Source organism: Electrona antarctica, assembly GCF_951216825.1.
Source record: "Electrona antarctica genome assembly, contig: scaffold_279, whole genome shotgun sequence".
Classification (NCBI taxonomy): domain Eukaryota; kingdom Metazoa; phylum Chordata; class Actinopteri; order Myctophiformes; family Myctophidae; genus Electrona; species Electrona antarctica.
The window spans coordinates 117,501-135,146 of NW_027637574.1; the positions used below are offsets into that span (position 1 = coordinate 117,501).

Consider the following 17,646-nt stretch of genomic DNA (forward strand, 5'->3'; position numbering starts at 1 on the left):
AGCTCTTATTTTGAAAAGCCGCCATTTCCTCTCCACAAACAGTAGTCTTAAGTTAGGAGTTTTCACACAGCTGGCCTTGTTTACAATGTGAATCCAGGCCGGAGCTCCGGAGAGCTCTAGATCGTCAGTTCTGTGCCGTCAAAGAAACGCTGTTTTGACCAAAAATGCCATCTGGGACAAGGAATAGGAGATACAGGCGATTGAAATAAATGGATAGAATGGATTCTTATGGCGACGACGATCTAAGATGGGCGATCCAGTGCTGTGCTAACAAAACAGCTAGCTAACCGGCTAACGTGAGTACCATTATGGCTCGAGCAATCGAACGCGCTATAAAAGCTCAATTGCCGAAGGCCGTCGGCAATGGTGTTAAGCGCCAGTATCAAAATTAGGCTTCAATTGACTTTAATCGTCGCCAATGGCGCGGAGGGTGTTAATGATTTACTGTTGATATGATTTCTATTTCTGGAATAAGGGTCCACATTCAGAGTTAAGACCCCAATCACCCAGGACAAAGTTCACCGTCCTTTCTATTAGTAACACCCAGCGCCCAGGACCAAGTTTTATCCAAAAGACAAAGTTTATTGATATGAAAACTGATCGCATCGCTCCACAGCCTGGGAGCGCCTGTTGCGCAATCCTCGATGGAAAATGCCCCCCCCCCCCCTGTTTAGCCGACGAGACCGAAAATCTTAAAACGTTAATAACTCAACGTCAAATTCTAAGAAAAGATCCTGTCCAGTCGCTAGTCGCGGTAGATTTAATCATGCCTCCCGTTTTTGTCGTTCGCCTCTAGAGTGTTTTCTCTACATTTATCTGCTTCAGCCACATCCAGGATAACATCCGGTCCGTCGCTAAATGTGCTCCGCTGCTATAAATCGCTGGGCTCTGATTTAATGGATGAAATAACCGCGGGCGTTCAGGGTGTTAATGATTTACTGTTGATATGATTTATATTTCTGGAATAAGGTCCACATTCAGAGTAAAGTATCCCCTTCATGGTGACACAGCAGTGAACAGATGCAACACTTCAGAAGTGGCACCGTTTGGTAAACGGTATCTTGCGCACGAAGGACATCATATACAGACATCTTTGTCCAGAGGTAGTCTACAGATTAGAATTAGAATTTAGTAAGTGCCACCTTATTCCGTCACATATTTGTTACACTGCGTTTGTGACTTTGCGTACATTGAGGACTTGACATTTGTGACCAGATTTGACTGAGAGACTGCCATCGCGCACATTACAGCTTTTCACCAGAGGAGAAAAACTTTTTTTTTTTTTTTTTAAATGAGTTAATAGCACAGGCAGACTCTTCACATACTAGAGCATGTCTGAAATAAGTGTCAGAGCTGAAATCGGCATGTAAATATGAAATAAATGCCCAAACATGTAGCTAGGTGTAATGTTAGAGTCCACAGAAGTGAACCTTTCAAGCCTGTTTTCTCAACTTGTTGTTTTCTGCAAGACATTACTCTATAAGCCATATCTCCAAAACTGGTGGGTCAAACTGAACAATCAATATGTCCATTTGAAGCTATGATTCCCTGCTTTCATAGGACATGAAAAAACGAAAATTCCAAAAAATCCAATGGCAGTCTCTCAGTCAAATTTAGTCACATTTACTTAAAAATAACGATCATGTCCACATGGTCCCTCTCCCCTCTCTCTGCTATAGATACACAGGGCTGTGCCGTGACACCCCCTCCCTCTCCTCATTCTGCTATAGATACACAGGGCTGTGCCGTGACACCCCCTCCCTCTCCTCATTCTGCTATAGATACACAGGGCTGTGCCGTGACACCCCCTCCCTCTCCTCTCTCTGCTATAGATACACAGGGCTGTGCCGTGACACCCCCTCCCTCTCCTCATTCTGCTATAGATACACAGGGGTGTCCAGTGACACCCCCTCCCTCTCCTCTCTCTCTGCTTAGCACTTTTATGGTTAAATATCTCAAACCTTCTATGCTCCTATAGCCTCATTGGTAGTTTAATTTCTCTGTCCTTGGCACACACACACACACACACACACACACACACACACACACACACACACACACACACCTTTTGATTGAGTGTGTGTGTGTGTGTAGAAGAGCATTGAATGTTATTCTGTGTTATGAATACGTCAACGGCTCTGATTAAAGCAATGGTTCATAAACTTTTTACTGCAGCACGCACGCGTGCACACGCACGCACGCACGCGCACGCACACGCACACGCACACGCACGCACACGCACACACACGTGTTAACTTCTCCGCAGAACCTTTTGTGCTGTTGGTTTGTGTGTGTGTTTGTGTGTATGTGTGAGAGAGAGCGTGCGTGCATGCCTGTGACCGTGCGTGCCTGTGACCGTGCGTGCGTGCGTGCATGCCTGCGACCGTGAGTGCGTGCGTGCCTGCGACCGTGCGTGCGTGCGTGCGTGCGTGCGTGCGTGCGACTGTGCGTGCATGCCTGTGACCGTGCGTGCGTGCGTGCGTGCATGCCTGTGACCGTGCGTGCGTGCGTGCGTGCGTGCGTGCGTGCGTGCGTGCGTGCGTGCGTGCGTGCGTGCATGCCTGTGACCGTGCGTGCGTGCGTGCGTGCGTGCGTGCGTGCGTGCGTGCGTGCGTGCGTGCGTGCGTGTGACCGTGCGTGCGTGCGTGCGTGCGTGCGTGCGTGTGACCGTGCGTGCGTGCGTGCGTGCGTGTGACCGTGCGTGCGTGCGTGCGTGCGTGTGACCGTGCGTGCGTGTGTGCGTGCGTGCGTGCGTGCGTGCGTGCGACTGTGCGTGCATGCCTGTGACCGTGCGTGCGTGCGTGCGTGCGTGCGTGCATGCCTGTGACCGTGCGTGCGTGCGTGCGTGCGTGCGTGCGTGCGTGCGTGCGTGCGTGCGTGCGTGCGTGCGTGCGTGCGTGCGTGCGTGCGTGCGTGCGTGCATGCCTGTGACCGTGCGTGCGTGCGTGCGTGCGTGCGTGCGTGCGTGCGTGCGTGTGACCGTGCGTGCGTGCGTGCGTGCGTGCGTGCGTGTGACCGTGCGTGCGTGCGACCGTGCGTGCGTGCGTGCGTGCGTGCGTGCGTGCGTGCGTGCGTGCGTGCGTGTGACCGTGCGTGCGTGCGTGCGTGCGTGCGTGCGTGTGACCGTGCGTGCGTGCGACCGTGCGTGCGTGCGTGCGTGCGTGCGTGCTGCGTGCGTGCGTGCGTGTGTTGGCCTTCTCTGGGCTCTGTGTGTAATAATAGTGAGCTGAGATCTTTGGACAGAGTGAACAATACTTAATAGAGCCATGATGATGATCAGCATTAAAACCACTGGACCTTTACAGGGAAACATGATGAGAATGTTGACGAGAGAGAGAGAGAGAGAGAGAGAGACAGAGAGAGAGAGAGAGAGAGAGAGAGAAAATAGGAGGAGGGGACATGGTTGCTCTTTGGTTGTGTTGTGAAAATCTCTTTTAAAACATTTAGGCCTGACCTCGAAATTAAAAAAAAATCTTCTAAATCCTCCAGTTTTCTGAAATAAATATTTTCACGATTTAAAAAAAAATAGATCTACAAGCTCATAGCGCGCCACTCGGGGGCGCGCTATGAGCTTGTAGATCTGCTATTTTTCAATAGCTAAATTATAACAATGTTTAAAACACCAAAAGGGGTTCCCGCGCAGAATGGGTTAAAACACTCTTCAGTCATTGTATCATCTTCAGGCGCACGCACGCACGCACGCACGCACGCACGCACGCACGCACGCACGCACGCACGCGCACGCGCACAGCCATTAGTATAACCCTACCATTACCGGTCCTCATCATGAGGCACGCTGACTCAATAATCACTTTTTGTTCAGACTAGTTCTGGACAGCGGCTCTCTGCAGCCACACACAATGATGCAAATGTAATTAACTGTGTGTGTGTGTGTGTGTGTGTGTGTAGTGTACTGTGTGTGTGTGTGTGCACGTGTGCACGTACGTGAACCTGTCAATTGGAAGTACATTAGGCCTCCACACAATCAAACCGCACATTGTTATGCAAATGCCTCATCAGGGCCTCAGAGTGCATCTCTGTTCATTCGGTGACTCTTGGACCGTAGCAGAGTCACATGCATACAGCAGGCCTCTCATTGGACCGTAGCAGAGTCACATGCATACAGCAGGCCTCTCATTGGACCGTAGCAGAGTCACATGCATACAGCAGGCCTCTCATTGGACCGTAGCAGAGTCACATGCATACAGCAGGCCTCTCATTGGACCGTAGCAGAGTCACATGCATACAGCAGGCCTCTCATTGGACCGTAGCAGAGTCACATGCATACAGCAGGCCTCTCATTGGACCGTAGCAGAGTCACATGCATACAGCAGGCCTCTCATTGGACCGTAGCAGAGTCACATGCATACAGCAGGCCTCTCATTGGACCGTAGCAGAGTCACATGCATACAGCAGGCCTCTCATTGGACCGTAGCAGAGTCACATGCATACAGCAGGCCTCTCATTGGACCGTAGCAGAGTCACATGCATACAGCAGGCCTCTCATTAAACCTATATGATTATAACCATACTGTGCATCAGCAATGCTCTTTTGTTGGCAGTGTAGCTAAATGTAAAGTAAACTATAAAATGGAGGCGGTGGATTGGCGAGACGTAGAGCTCTGTCTGTCTGTCTGTCTGTCTGTCAGACAGACAGACAGACAGACAGACAGACAGACAACCAATTATCCTGAAAGTACCGAAGCTTCTCAAGGCTAATGCTGCATTCACGTGGGATCAGACAAGCGGTTAGACGGAACTGGTTTTAGTGGACATTGTGCCTTTCAGTGATTGAACTGGTTTTAGTGGACATTGTGCCTTTCAGTAACTGGTTTTAGTGGACATTGTGCCTTTCAGTGATTGAACTGGTTTTAGTGGACATTGTGCCTTTCAGTAACTGGTTTTAGTGGACATTGTGCCTTTCAGTAACTGGTTTTAGTGGACATTGTGCCTTTCAGTGACTGGTTTTAGTGGACATTGTGCCTTTCAGTAACTGGTTTTAGTGGACATTGTGCCTTTCAGTAACTGGTTTTAGTGGACATTGTGCCTTTCAGTGATTGAACTGGTTTTAGTGGACATTGTGCCTTTCAGTGATTGAACTGGTTTTAGTGGACATTGTGCCTTTCAGTGATTGAACTGGTTTTAGTGGACATTGTGCCTTTCAGTGATTGAACTGGTTTTAGTGGACATTGTGCCTTTCAGTAACTGGTTTTAGTGGACATTGTGCCTTTCAGTGATTGAACTGGTTTTAGTGGACATTGTGCCTTTCAGTAACTGGTTTTAGTGGACATTGTGCCTTTCAGTAACTGGTTTTAGTGGACATTGTGCCTTTCAGTGACTGGTTTTAGTGGACATTGTGCCTTTCAGTAACTGGTTTTAGTGGACATTGTGCCTTTCAGTGACTGGTTTTAGTGGACATTGTGCCTTTCAGTAACTGGTTTTAGTGGACATTGTGCCTTTCAGTAACTGGTTTTAGTGGACATTGTGCCTTTCAGTAACTGGTTTTAGTGGACATTGTGCCTTTCAGTGACTGGTTTTAGTGGACATTGTGCCTTTCAGTAACTGGTTTTAGTGGACATTGTGCCTTTCAGTAACTGGTTTTAGTGGACATTGTGCCTTTCAGTAACTGGTTTTAGTGGACATTATGCCTTTCAGTAACTGGTTTTAGTGGACATTGTGCCTTTCAGTAACTGGTTTTAGTGGACATTGTGCCTTTCAGTAACTGGTTTTAGTGGACATTATGCCTTTCAGTAACTGGTTTTAGTGGACATTGTGCCTTTCAGTAACTGGTTTTAGTGGACATTGTGCCTTTCAGTAACTGGTTTTAGTGGACATTGTGCCTTTCAGTAACTGGTTTTAGTGGACATTGTGCCTTTCAGTAACTGGTTTTAGTGGACATTGTGCCTTTCAGTAACTGGTTTTAGTGGACATTATGCCTTTCAGTAACTGGTTTTAGTGGACATTATGCCTTTCAGTAACTGGTTTTAGTGGACATTGTGCCTTTCAGTAACTGGTTTTAGTGGACATTGTGCCTTTCAGTAACTGGTTTTAGTGGACATTGTGCCTTTCAGTAACTGGTTTTAGTGGACATTGTGCCTTTCAGTGATTGAACTGGTTTTAGTGGACATTGTGCCTTTCAGTAACTGGTTTTAGTGGACATTGTGCCTTTCAGTAACTGGTTTTAGTGGACATTGTGCCTTTCAGTAACTGGTTTTAGTGGACATTATGCCTTTCAGTAACTGGTTTTAGTGGACATTGTGCCTTTCAGTAACTGGTTTTAGTGGACATTATGCCTTTCAGTAACTGGTTTTAGTGGACATTGTGCCTTTCAGTAACTGGTTTTAGTGGACATTGTGCCTTTCAGTGATTGAACTGGTTTTAGTGGACATTGTGCCTTTCAGTAACTGGTTTTAGTGGACATTGTGCCTTTCAGTAACTGGTTTTAGTGGACATTATGCCTTTCAGTAACTGGTTTTAGTGGACATTGTGCCTTTCAGTAACTGGTTTTAGTGGACATTGTGCCTTTCAGTGATTGAACTGGTTTTAGTGGACATTGTGCCTTTCAGTAACTGGTTTTAGTGGACATTGTGCCTTTCAGTGATTGAACTGGTTTTAGTGGACATTGTGCCTTTCAGTGATTGAACTGGTTTTAGTGGACATTATGCCTTTCAGTAACTGGTTTTAGTGGACATTGTGCCTTTCAGTAACTGGTTTTAGTGGACATTGTGCCTTTCAGTAACTGGTTTTAGTGGACATTGTGCCTTTCAGTAACTGGTTTTAGTGGACATTATGCCTTTCAGTAACTGGTTTTAGTGGACATTATGCCTTTCAGTAACTGGTTTTAGTGGACATTGTGCCTTTCAGTAACTGGTTTTAGTGGACATTATGCCTTTCAGTAACTGGTTTTAGTGGACATTGTGCCTTTCAGTAACTGGTTTTAGTGGACATTGTGCCTTTCAGTAACTGGTTTTAGTGGACATTGTGCCTTTCAGTGATTGAACTGGTTTTAGTGGACATTATGCCTTTCAGTAACTGGTTTTAGTGGACATTGTGCCTTTCAGTAACTGGTTTTAGTGGACATTGTGCCTTTCAGTGATTGAACTGGTTTTAGTGGACATTGTGCCTTTCAGTAACTGGTTTTAGTGGACATTGTGCCTTTCAGTGATTGAACTGGTTTTAGTGGACATTGTGCCTTTCAGTAACTGGTTTTAGTGGACATTGTGCCTTTCAGTAACTGGTTTTAGTGGACATTGTGCCTTTCAGTAACTGGTTTTAGTGGACATTGTGCCTTTCAGTAACTGGTTTTAGTGGACATTATGCCTTTCAGTGATTGAACTGGTTTTAGTGGACATTATGCCTTTCAGTGATTGAACTGGTTTTAGTGGACATTGTGCCTTTCAGTAACTGGTTTTAGTGGACATTGTGCCTTTCAGTAACTGGTTTTAGTGGACATTGTGCCTTTCAGTAACTGGTTTTAGTGGACATTGTGCCTTTCAGTAACTGGTTTTAGTGGACATTGTGCCTTTCAGTGATTGAACTGGTTTTAGTGGACATTGTGCCTTTCAGTAACTGGTTTTAGTGGACATTGTGCCTTTCAGTAACTGGTTTTAGTGGACATTATGCCTTTCAGTAACTGGTTTTAGTGGACATTGTGCCTTTCAGTAACTGGTTTTAGTGGACATTGTGCCTTTCAGTGATTGAACTGGTTTTAGTGGACATTGTGCCTTTCAGTAACTGGTTTTAGTGGACATTGTGCCTTTCAGTGATTGAACTGGTTTTAGTGGACATTATGCCTTTCAGTAACTGGTTTTAGTGGACATTGTGCCTTTCAGTAACTGGTTTTAGTGGACATTGTGCCTTTCAGTGATTGAACTGGTTTTAGTGGACATTGTGCCTTTCAGTAACTGGTTTTAGTGGACATTGTGCCTTTCAGTAACTGGTTTTAGTGGACATTGTGCCTTTCAGTAACTGGTTTTAGTGGACATTATGCCTTTCAGTAACTGGTTTTAGTGGACATTGTGCCTTTCAGTAACTGGTTTTAGTGGACATTGTGCCTTTCAGTAACTGGTTTTAGTGGACATTGTGCCTTTCAGTAACTGGTTTTAGTGGACATTGTGCCTTTCAGTAACTGGTTTTAGTGGACATTATGCCTTTCAGTAACTGGTTTTAGTGGACATTGTGCCTTTCAGTAACTGGTTTTAGTGGACATTATGCCTTTCAGTAACTGGTTTTAGTGGACATTGTGCCTTTCAGTAACTGGTTTTAGTGGACATTGTGCCTTTCAGTAACTGGTTTTAGTGGACATTGTGCCTTTCAGTAACTGGTTTTAGTGGACATTATGCCTTTCAGTGACTGGTTTTAGTGGACATTGTGCCTTTCAGTAACTGGTTTTAGTGGACATTGTGCCTTTCAGTAACTGGTTTTAGTGGACATTGTGCCTTTCAGTAACTGGTTTTAGTGGACATTGTGCCTTTCAGTAACTGGTTTTAGTGGACATTGTGCCTTTCAGTAACTGGTTTTAGTGGACATTGTGCCTTTCAGTGATTGAACTGGTTTTAGTGGACATTGTGCCTTTCAGTAACTGGTTTTAGTGGACATTATGCCTTTCAGTAACTGGTTTTAGTGGACATTGTGCCTTTCAGTAACTGGTTTTAGTGGACATTGTGCCTTTCAGTAACTGGTTTTAGTGGACATTATGCCTTTCAGTGACTGGTTTTAGTGGACATTGTGCCTTTCAGTAACTGGTTTTAGTGGACATTGTGCCTTTCAGTAACTGGTTTTAGTGGACATTGTGCCTTTCAGTAACTGGTTTTAGTGGACATTATGCCTTTCAGTGACTGGTTTTAGTGGACATTGTGCCTTTCAGTAACTGGTTTTAGTGGACATTGTGCCTTTCAGTAACTGGTTTTAGTGGACATTGTGCCTTTCAGTAACTGGTTTTAGTGGACATTGTGCCTTTCAGTAACTGGTTTTAGTGGACATTATGCCTTTCAGTAACTGGTTTTAGTGGACATTGTGCCTTTCAGTAACTGGTTTTAGTGGACATTATGCCTTTCAGTAACTGGTTTTAGTGGACATTGTGCCTTTCAGTAACTGGTTTTAGTGGACATTGTGCCTTTCAGTAACTGGTTTTAGTGGACATTATGCCTTTCAGTGATTGAACTGGTTTTAGTGGACATTGTGCCTTTCAGTAACTGGTTTTAGTGGACATTATGCCTTTCAGTAACTGGTTTTAGTGGACATTATGCCTTTCAGTAACTGGTTTTAGTGGACATTGTGCCTTTCAGTAACTGGTTTTAGTGGACATTGTGCCTTTCAGTAACTGGTTTTAGTGGACATTGTGCCTTTCAGTAACTGGTTTTAGTGGACATTATGCCTTTCAGTAACTGGTTTTAGTGGACATTGTGCCTTTCAGTAACTGGTTTTAGTGGACATTATGCCTTTCAGTGATTGAACTGGTTTTAGTGGACATTGTGCCTTTCAGTAACTGGTTTTAGTGGACATTGTGCCTTTCAGTAACTGGTTTTAGTGGACATTGTGCCTTTCAGTAACTGGTTTTAGTGGACATTGTGCCTTTCAGTAACTGGTTTTAGTGGACATTGTGCCTTTCAGTGACTGGTTTTAGTGGACATTGTGCCTTTCAGTAACTGGTTTTAGTGGACATTGTGCCTTTCAGTAACTGGTTTTAGTGGACATTGTGCCTTTCAGTAACTGGTTTTAGTGGACATTGTGCCTTTCAGTGATTGAACTGGTTTTAGTGGACATTGTGCCTTTCAGTAACTGGTTTTAGTGGACATTGTGCCTTTCAGTAACTGGTTTTAGTGGACATTGTGCCTTTCAGTAACTGGTTTTAGTGGACATTGTGCCTTTCAGTGACTGGTTTTAGTGGACATTGTGCCTTTCAGTAACTGGTTTTAGTGGACATTGTGCCTTTCAGTAACTGGTTTTAGTGGACATTGTGCCTTTCAGTAACTGGTTTTAGTGGACATTGTGCCTTTCAGTAACTGGTTTTAGTGGACATTGTGCCTTTCAGTAACTGGTTTTAGTGGACATTGTGCCTTTCAGTAACTGGTTTTAGTGGACATTGTGCCTTTCAGTAACTGGTTTTAGTGGACATTGTGCCTTTCAGTAACTGGTTTTAGTGGACATTGTGCCTTTCAGTAACTGGTTTTAGTGGACATTGTGCCTTTCAGTAACTGGTTTTAGTGGACATTGTGCCTTTCAGTAACTGGTTTTAGTGGACATTGTGCCTTTCAGTAACTGGTTTTAGTGGACATTGTGCCTTTCAGTAACTGGTTTTAGTGGACATTGTGCCTTTCAGTAACTGGTTTTAGTGGACATTGTGCCTTTCAGTAACTGGTTTTAGTGGACATTGTGCCTTTCAGTAACTGGTTTTAGTGGACATTATGCCTTTCAGTGATTGAACTGGTTTTAGTGGACATTGTGCCTTTCAGTAACTGGTTTTAGTGGACATTATGCCTTTCAGTAACTGGTTTTAGTGGACATTATGCCTTTCAGTAACTGGTTTTAGTGGACATTGTGCCTTTCAGTAACTGGTTTTAGTGGACATTGTGCCTTTCAGTAACTGGTTTTAGTGGACATTATGCCTTTCAGTGATTGAACTGGTTTTAGTGGACATTGTGCCTTTCAGTAACTGGTTTTAGTGGACATTGTGCCTTTCAGTAACTGGTTTTAGTGGACATTGTGCCTTTCAGTAACTGGTTTTAGTGGACATTGTGCCTTTCAGTGACTGGTTTTAGTGGACATTGTGCCTTTCAGTAACTGGTTTTAGTGGACATTGTGCCTTTCAGTGACTGGTTTTAGTGGACATTGTGCCTTTCAGTAACTGGTTTTAGTGGACATTGTGCCTTTCAGTGATTGAACTGGTTTTAGTGGACATTGTGCCTTTCAGTAACTGGTTTTAGTGGACATTGTGCCTTTCAGTAACTGGTTTTAGTGGACATTGTGCCTTTCAGTAACTGGTTTTAGTGGACATTGTGCCTTTCAGTGACTGGTTTTAGTGGACATTGTGCCTTTCAGTTACTGGTTTTAGTGGACATTGTGCCTTTCAGTGACTGGTTTTAGTGGACATTGTGCCTTTCAGTAACTGGTTTTAGTGGACATTGTGCCTTTCAGTGATTGAACTGGTTTTAGTGGACATTGTGCCTTTCAGTAACTGGTTTTAGTGGACATTGTGCCTTTCAGTGATTGAACTGGTTTTAGTGGACATTGTGCCTTTCAGTGATTGAACTGGTTTTAGTGGACATTGTGCCTTTCAGTAACTGGTTTTAGTGGACATTGTGCCTTTCAGTAACTGGTTTTAGTGGACATTGTGCCTTTCAGTAACTGGTTTTAGTGGACATTGTGCCTTTCAGTAACTGGTTTTAGTGGACATTGTGCCTTTCAGTAACTGGTTTTAGTGGACATTATGCCTTTCAGTAACTGGTTTTAGTGGACATTGTGCCTTTCAGTAACTGGTTTTAGTGGACATTGTGCCTTTCAGTAACTGGTTTTAGTGGACATTGTGCCTTTCAGTGACTGGTTTTAGTGGACATTGTGCCTTTCAGTAACTGGTTTTAGTGGACATTGTGCCTTTCAGTAACTGGTTTTAGTGGACATTGTGCCTTTCAGTAACTGGTTTTAGTGGACATTGTGCCTTTCAGTAACTGGTTTTAGTGGACATTGTGCCTTTCAGTAACTGGTTTTAGTGGACATTATGCCTTTCAGTAACTGGTTTTAGTGGACATTATGCCTTTCAGTAACTGGTTTTAGTGGACATTGTGCCTTTCAGTAACTGGTTTTAGTGGACATTGTGCCTTTCAGTAACTGGTTTTAGTGGACATTGTGCCTTTCAGTAACTGGTTTTAGTGGACATTGTGCCTTTCAGTAACTGGTTTTAGTGGACATTGTGCCTTTCAGTAACTGGTTTTAGTGGACATTGTGCCTTTCAGTGACTGGTTTTAGTGGACATTGTGCCTTTCAGTAACTGGTTTTAGTGGACATTGTGCCTTTCAGTGACTGGTTTTAGTGGACATTGTGCCTTTCAGTGACTGGTTTTAGTGGACATTGTGCCTTTCAGTAACTGGTTTTAGTGGACATTGTGCCTTTCAGTAACTGGTTTTAGTGGACATTATGCCTTTCAGTGACTGGTTTTAGTGGACATTGTGCCTTTCAGTGACTGGTTTTAGTGGACATTGTGCCTTTCAGTAACTGGTTTTAGTGGACATTGTGCCTTTCAGTAACTGGTTTTAGTGGACATTGTGCCTTTCAGTAACTGGTTTTAGTGGACATTGTGCCTTTCAGTAACTGGTTTTAGTGGACATTGTGCCTTTCAGTAACTGGTTTTAGTGGACATTGTGCCTTTCAGTAACTGGCTTAAGTGTTGTATAAAAATATAAAGATCGGATCGGGAAGGATCGGCATCGGTGCATCTCAAACTGAAATGATCGGAATCGGATCGGGACATCCCTAACTACAGCTTCCTGTATTAAAGACTACAGCTTCCTGTATTAAAGACTACAGCTTCCTGTATTAAAGACTACAGCTTCCTGTATTATAGACTACAGCTTCCTGTATTAAAGACTACAGCTTCCTGTGTTAAAGACTACAGCTTCCTGTATTAAAGACTACAGCTTCCTGTATTATAGACTACAGCTTCCTGTATCAAAGACTACAGCTTCCTGTATTTTGTGTCCTTCCAGGATCCTCCTCCAGAAAGACTACAGCTTCCTGTATTAAAGACTACAGCTTCCTGTATTATAGACTACAGCTTCCTGTCTTTTGTGTCCTTCCAGGATCCTCCTCCAGAAAGACTACAGCTTCCTGCGAGACATCAACGTGTGGAACCCGTTCGTGACCATCGGCGTGTACTCCTCCACGCTCTCCGCCGCCATGAGCAACCTGATCGGGGCCTCACGCATCCTGTACGCCCTGGCCAGGGACGACATCTTTGGTGGGTAATGTATACACGTATATCACGTTATCGGCATGATGTGTGTTAACCCATTTAGGCCTGTCGTCGATTCTACAAATCAAGTCTTCTAAATCCTGACAGTTTTCTGAAAAACCTCATGTTTCTGTCAGTGGTTCTCAAACATCTCCATGCCAAGGACCCCCAAAAATGATGATGTAATTGGCCACAGAACCCCCATCTGAAAATATGTAGTTCCAGGAACGTTAAAAACGTTCGTTCTGAAAGAATATACATATTCAAAGATTTGTGCCGCATTTTTTGAGTCCCCCCCCCCCCCCTTCCGTTCTGTACAAAAACCGGGAGAAATAATGAACCTTCACCTCCCAATGTATGAATGAATGGACCTTCACCTCCCAATGTATGAATGAATGGACCTTCACCTCCCAATGTATGAATGAATGAACCTTCACCTCCCAATGTATGAATGAATGGACCTTCACCTCCCAATGTATGAATGAATGGACCTTCACCTCCCAATGTATGAATGAATGAACCTTCACCTCCCAATGTATGAATGAATGAACCTTCACCTCCCATTGTATGAATGAATGAACCTTCACCTCCCAATGTATGAATGAATGAACCTTCACCTCCCAATGTATGAATGAATGGACCTTCACCTCCCAATGAATGAATGAACCTTCACCTCCCAATGTATGAATGAATTAACCTTCACCTCCCAATGTATGAATGAATGAACCTTCACCTCCCAATGTATGAATGAATGAACCTTCACCTCCCAATGTATGAATGAATGGACCTTCACCTCCCAATGTATGAATGAATGAACCTTCACCTCCCAATGTATGAATTAATGGACCTTCACCTCCCAATGTATGAATTAATGGACCTTCACCTCCCAATGTATGAATGAATGAACCTTCACCTCCCAATGTATGAATGAATGAACCTTCACATCTAAACTGAACAATGTCAACCTTTTTAAATGACTCACCCCGGTCCATTTAGTCAACATTACTGACCAGACAAATTGCCAACATACATATTGTATAATGATTGGTTTAATTGCTGAGCATTATGCAAGTTAGAATTGGCACTTTTTTCCACTTAACCCATTCACGCCTGACGTCGAAATTAAAAAAAAAATGTCTTCAAAATCCTGACAGTTTTCTGAAAAACCTTATGTTTCTGTATCAGTGGTGCTCAATATTTCATGTCAAGGACCCCAAAAATGATATGGAATATGCCTCCGCCCCCCGGCACTCGTGCTGCGCTATGCACTTGTAGATCTGCTATTTTTCAATAGCTAATGTATAACGTAATGCTTCAAAACACCAAAAGGGGTTCCCGACCAAAATGGGTTAAAAATAATAAATCAATTGACACTTTAAGGCATTTAGCAGACTCTTGGCCACAAAGTGCAAGAGTAAATGCCTATATATATATATATATATATATATATATATATCAACAGCAGCGTAAATAGAGTGCAACCAAACAATTAGCCTAAGTGCTAGGACACCATGTAAACATCAAGCGTAGCATCTGTCTAAAAAAAACCCAAAACATAGCATCTAGTAAGATCTTATAGCATTTACATCTACGGTACATGCTGCATAGCAACTACCCCTACCGACCGGTACCTGAAGGGTTAACCCATTTTGGACGGGAAGCCCTTTTGGTGTTTTAGAGCATTGCGTTATAATTTAGTTATTAAAAAATAGCAGATCTACAAGCTACAATGGAGAATTTTGGATGTGTTTCAAAATGTGCAGGATGTCTGAAATTCAATTCAAAGGGAGCTTTATTGGCATGAGAAAACGTACGTTTACATTGTCAAAGCAGAAGTGGAACAAGACAATCAAAATAAAACAATGTATTTACAAATAAATATAGGATATAAATAGGAATTAAATAAAGGTTGTGGCTGTCTCTCTCTCTCTCTCTCTCTCTCTCTCTCTCTCTCTCTCTCTCTCTCTCTCTCTCTCTCTGTCTCTGTCTCTGTCTCTGTCTCTGTCTCTGTCTCTGTCTCTGTCTCTGTCTCTGTGTCTCTCTGTCTCTGTGTCTCTCTGTGTCTCTCTGTGTCTCTGTCTCTCTGTCTCTCTGTGTCTCTCTCTCTCTCTCTGTCTCTCTGTCTCTCTGTCTCTCTCTCTCTGTCTCCCTGTCTCTCTGTCTCTCTCTCTCTCTCTCTCTCTCTCTCTCTCTCTCTCTCTGTCTCTCTCTCTCTCTGTCTCTCTCTCTCTCTCTCTGTCTCTGTCTCTGTCTCTCTCTCTCTCTCTCTCTCTCTCTCTCTCTCTCCTCTCTCTCTCTCTCTCTCTCTCTCTCTCTCTCTCTCTCTGTCTCTGTCTCTGTCTCTCTCTGTCTCTCTCTGTCTCTCTCTCTCTCTCTCTCTCTCTCTCTCTGTCTCTAGGCAAGGTGCTGACTCCAGCTAAGAAGACGTCTCACAGTGGAAACCCCTGGGTCTCTGTGTTGATCTCCTGGTTCCTGGTACAGGTGAGGAGATGTGTTGATCTCCTGGTACAGGTAAGGAGATGTGTTGATCTCCTGGTACAGGTGAGGAGATGTGTTGATCTCCTGGTTCCTGGTACAGGTAAGGAGATGTGTTGATCTCCTGGGTTCTGGGTACAGGGTGAGGAGATGAGGTTGATCTCCTGGTTCCTGGTACAGGTGAGGAGATGTGTTGATCTCCTGGTTCCTGGTACAGGTGAGGAGATGAGTTGATCTCCTGGTTCCTGGTACAGGTGAGGAGATGAGTTGATCTCCTGGTTCCTGGTACAGGTGAGGAGATGTGTTGATCTCCTGGTACAGGTGAGGAGATGTGTTGATCTCCTGGTACAGGTGAGGAGATGTGTTGATCTCCTGGTTCCTGGTACAGGTAAGGAGATGTGTTGATCTCCTGGTACAGGTAAGGAGATGTGTTGATCTCCTGGTACAGGTGAGGAGATGTGTTGATCTCCTGGTACAGGTAAGGAGATGTGTTGATCTCCTGGTACAGGTGAGGAGATGTGTTGATCTCCTGGTACAGGTGAGGAGATGTGTTGATCTCCTGGTTCCTGGTACAGGTGAGGAGATGTGTTGATCTCCTGGTACAGGTGAGGAGATGCAAGGGCAGAGGAGAGGAGGGGGTGTAAGGGGACATGTCCAACTGGTTTGAATAACGTGTTCCTTCCATGCGCTATAGAGCGTCGCAGTCCCGCCGCCCTACCAGGACCCAGTCCCGGCCCCTACCAGGACCCAGTCCCGCCTCCTACCAGGGCCCAGTCCCGGCCCCTACCAGGGCTCAGTCCCGCCTCCTACCAGGGCCCAGTCCCGCCCCCCTACCAGGGGCCCAGTCCCGCCCCCTACCAGGGCCCAGTCCCGGCCCCTACCAGGGGCGCAGTCCCGGCCCCTACCAGGGCCCAGTCCCGGCCCCTACCAGGACCCAGTCCCGCCCCCCTAGCCAGGGCCCAGTCCCGGGCCCCTACCAGGACCCAGTCCCGCCCCCTACCAGGGGCCCAGTCCGCCGCCCCCTACCAGGGGCCCAGTCCCGGCCCCTACCAAGACCCAGTCCCGCCCCCTACCAGGACCCAGTCCGCGCCCCCTACCAGGGCCCAGTCCCGGGCCCCTACCAGGGCTCAGTCCCGCCCCCTACCAGGACCCAGTCCCGGCCCCTACCAGGGCCCAGTCCCGGCCCCTACCAGGGCCCAGTCCCGGCCCCTACCAGGGCCCAGTCCCGGCCCCTACCAGGACCCAGTCCCGCCCCCTACCAGGGCCCAGTCCCGCCCCCTACCAGGGCCCAGGAAATGATTCCCCGTTAATTTTCCTCATAGACTTTTTGAAAAAGACCTTTTAAGCCGCGTAGAAAGGCGACTCGAGTCGTGACAAATCATGAAAACAATTGATTTAGAATACTTATTTTAAAATTTCGACGTTAGGCCTAAATGGGTTAAAGCTACCTGATTTATGGCAAAAATAAAATGGTTAACTTAACTTAAATAATAATCACTATTATGGGTCCATAAGACATTAACCTTAACTTAAATAATAATCACTATTATGGGTCCATAAGACATTCATTCAGCTCTTTTGGATGCATTAATTGCACACACTATTCGGTGATATATTTTCTGCCTATTCGGGCCGAAACCGAATAGGCCGAAAATGCTTTTTTTAGCCATTTTCTGCCGAATATTTATTATGCGGACGAATATTCGGTGCATCACTAGAAGGAAGTATGAGGTCAGCTCGGGACTCTCCCCAGGTTAGGTACAGGGGGAGTAGCTCCCAGGATTACAGCTTGAAAATCGGGTGAAAAATGGGTTACAAACATCGTGGGATAAAAACGTTTAATGAACTATATCAATAAGAGCCTTTTCCTCTGGTATACCGTCATATATCCTCTGGTATACCGTAATACCTCTGGTATACCGTAATACCTCTGGTATACCGTCATATCTGGTATATTTATTTAGATATGTATTATCTGGTATACCGTCATATCTGGTATATTTATTTAGATATGCATTATCTGGTATAATGTATTATATATATAATTCATTGCTGGTTTTATGCGATCCGAAGTCTGATGTAAAAAGAAAAACAATCACGGAAGTGTTTCTCCCATCTTTTATTTTTATTTTTATCATGTGATAAAAATCGAGTTCCCAACATAAAATATAAAAGGAGTTTGGGCATTGTGTCAGGGAGCTGTAATGTTTATGATACACTCTTAC

General features: G+C 44.8%; 1 pseudogene across 1 annotated transcript in view; it reads left to right on the forward strand.

Moving 5' to 3' along the window:
- LOC306918816 (solute carrier family 12 member 9-like) overlaps positions 1 to 17,646 on the forward strand; it is a 114,668-nt pseudogene that overhangs the window by 63,795 nt on the left and 33,227 nt on the right. The window contains exons 8-9 of the transcript XR_013792540.1: positions 12,795 to 12,952; positions 15,345 to 15,427. The product of XR_013792540.1 is annotated as a solute carrier family 12 member 9-like (transcript). The remainder of the gene's footprint in view (positions 1 to 12,794; positions 12,953 to 15,344; positions 15,428 to 17,646) is intronic.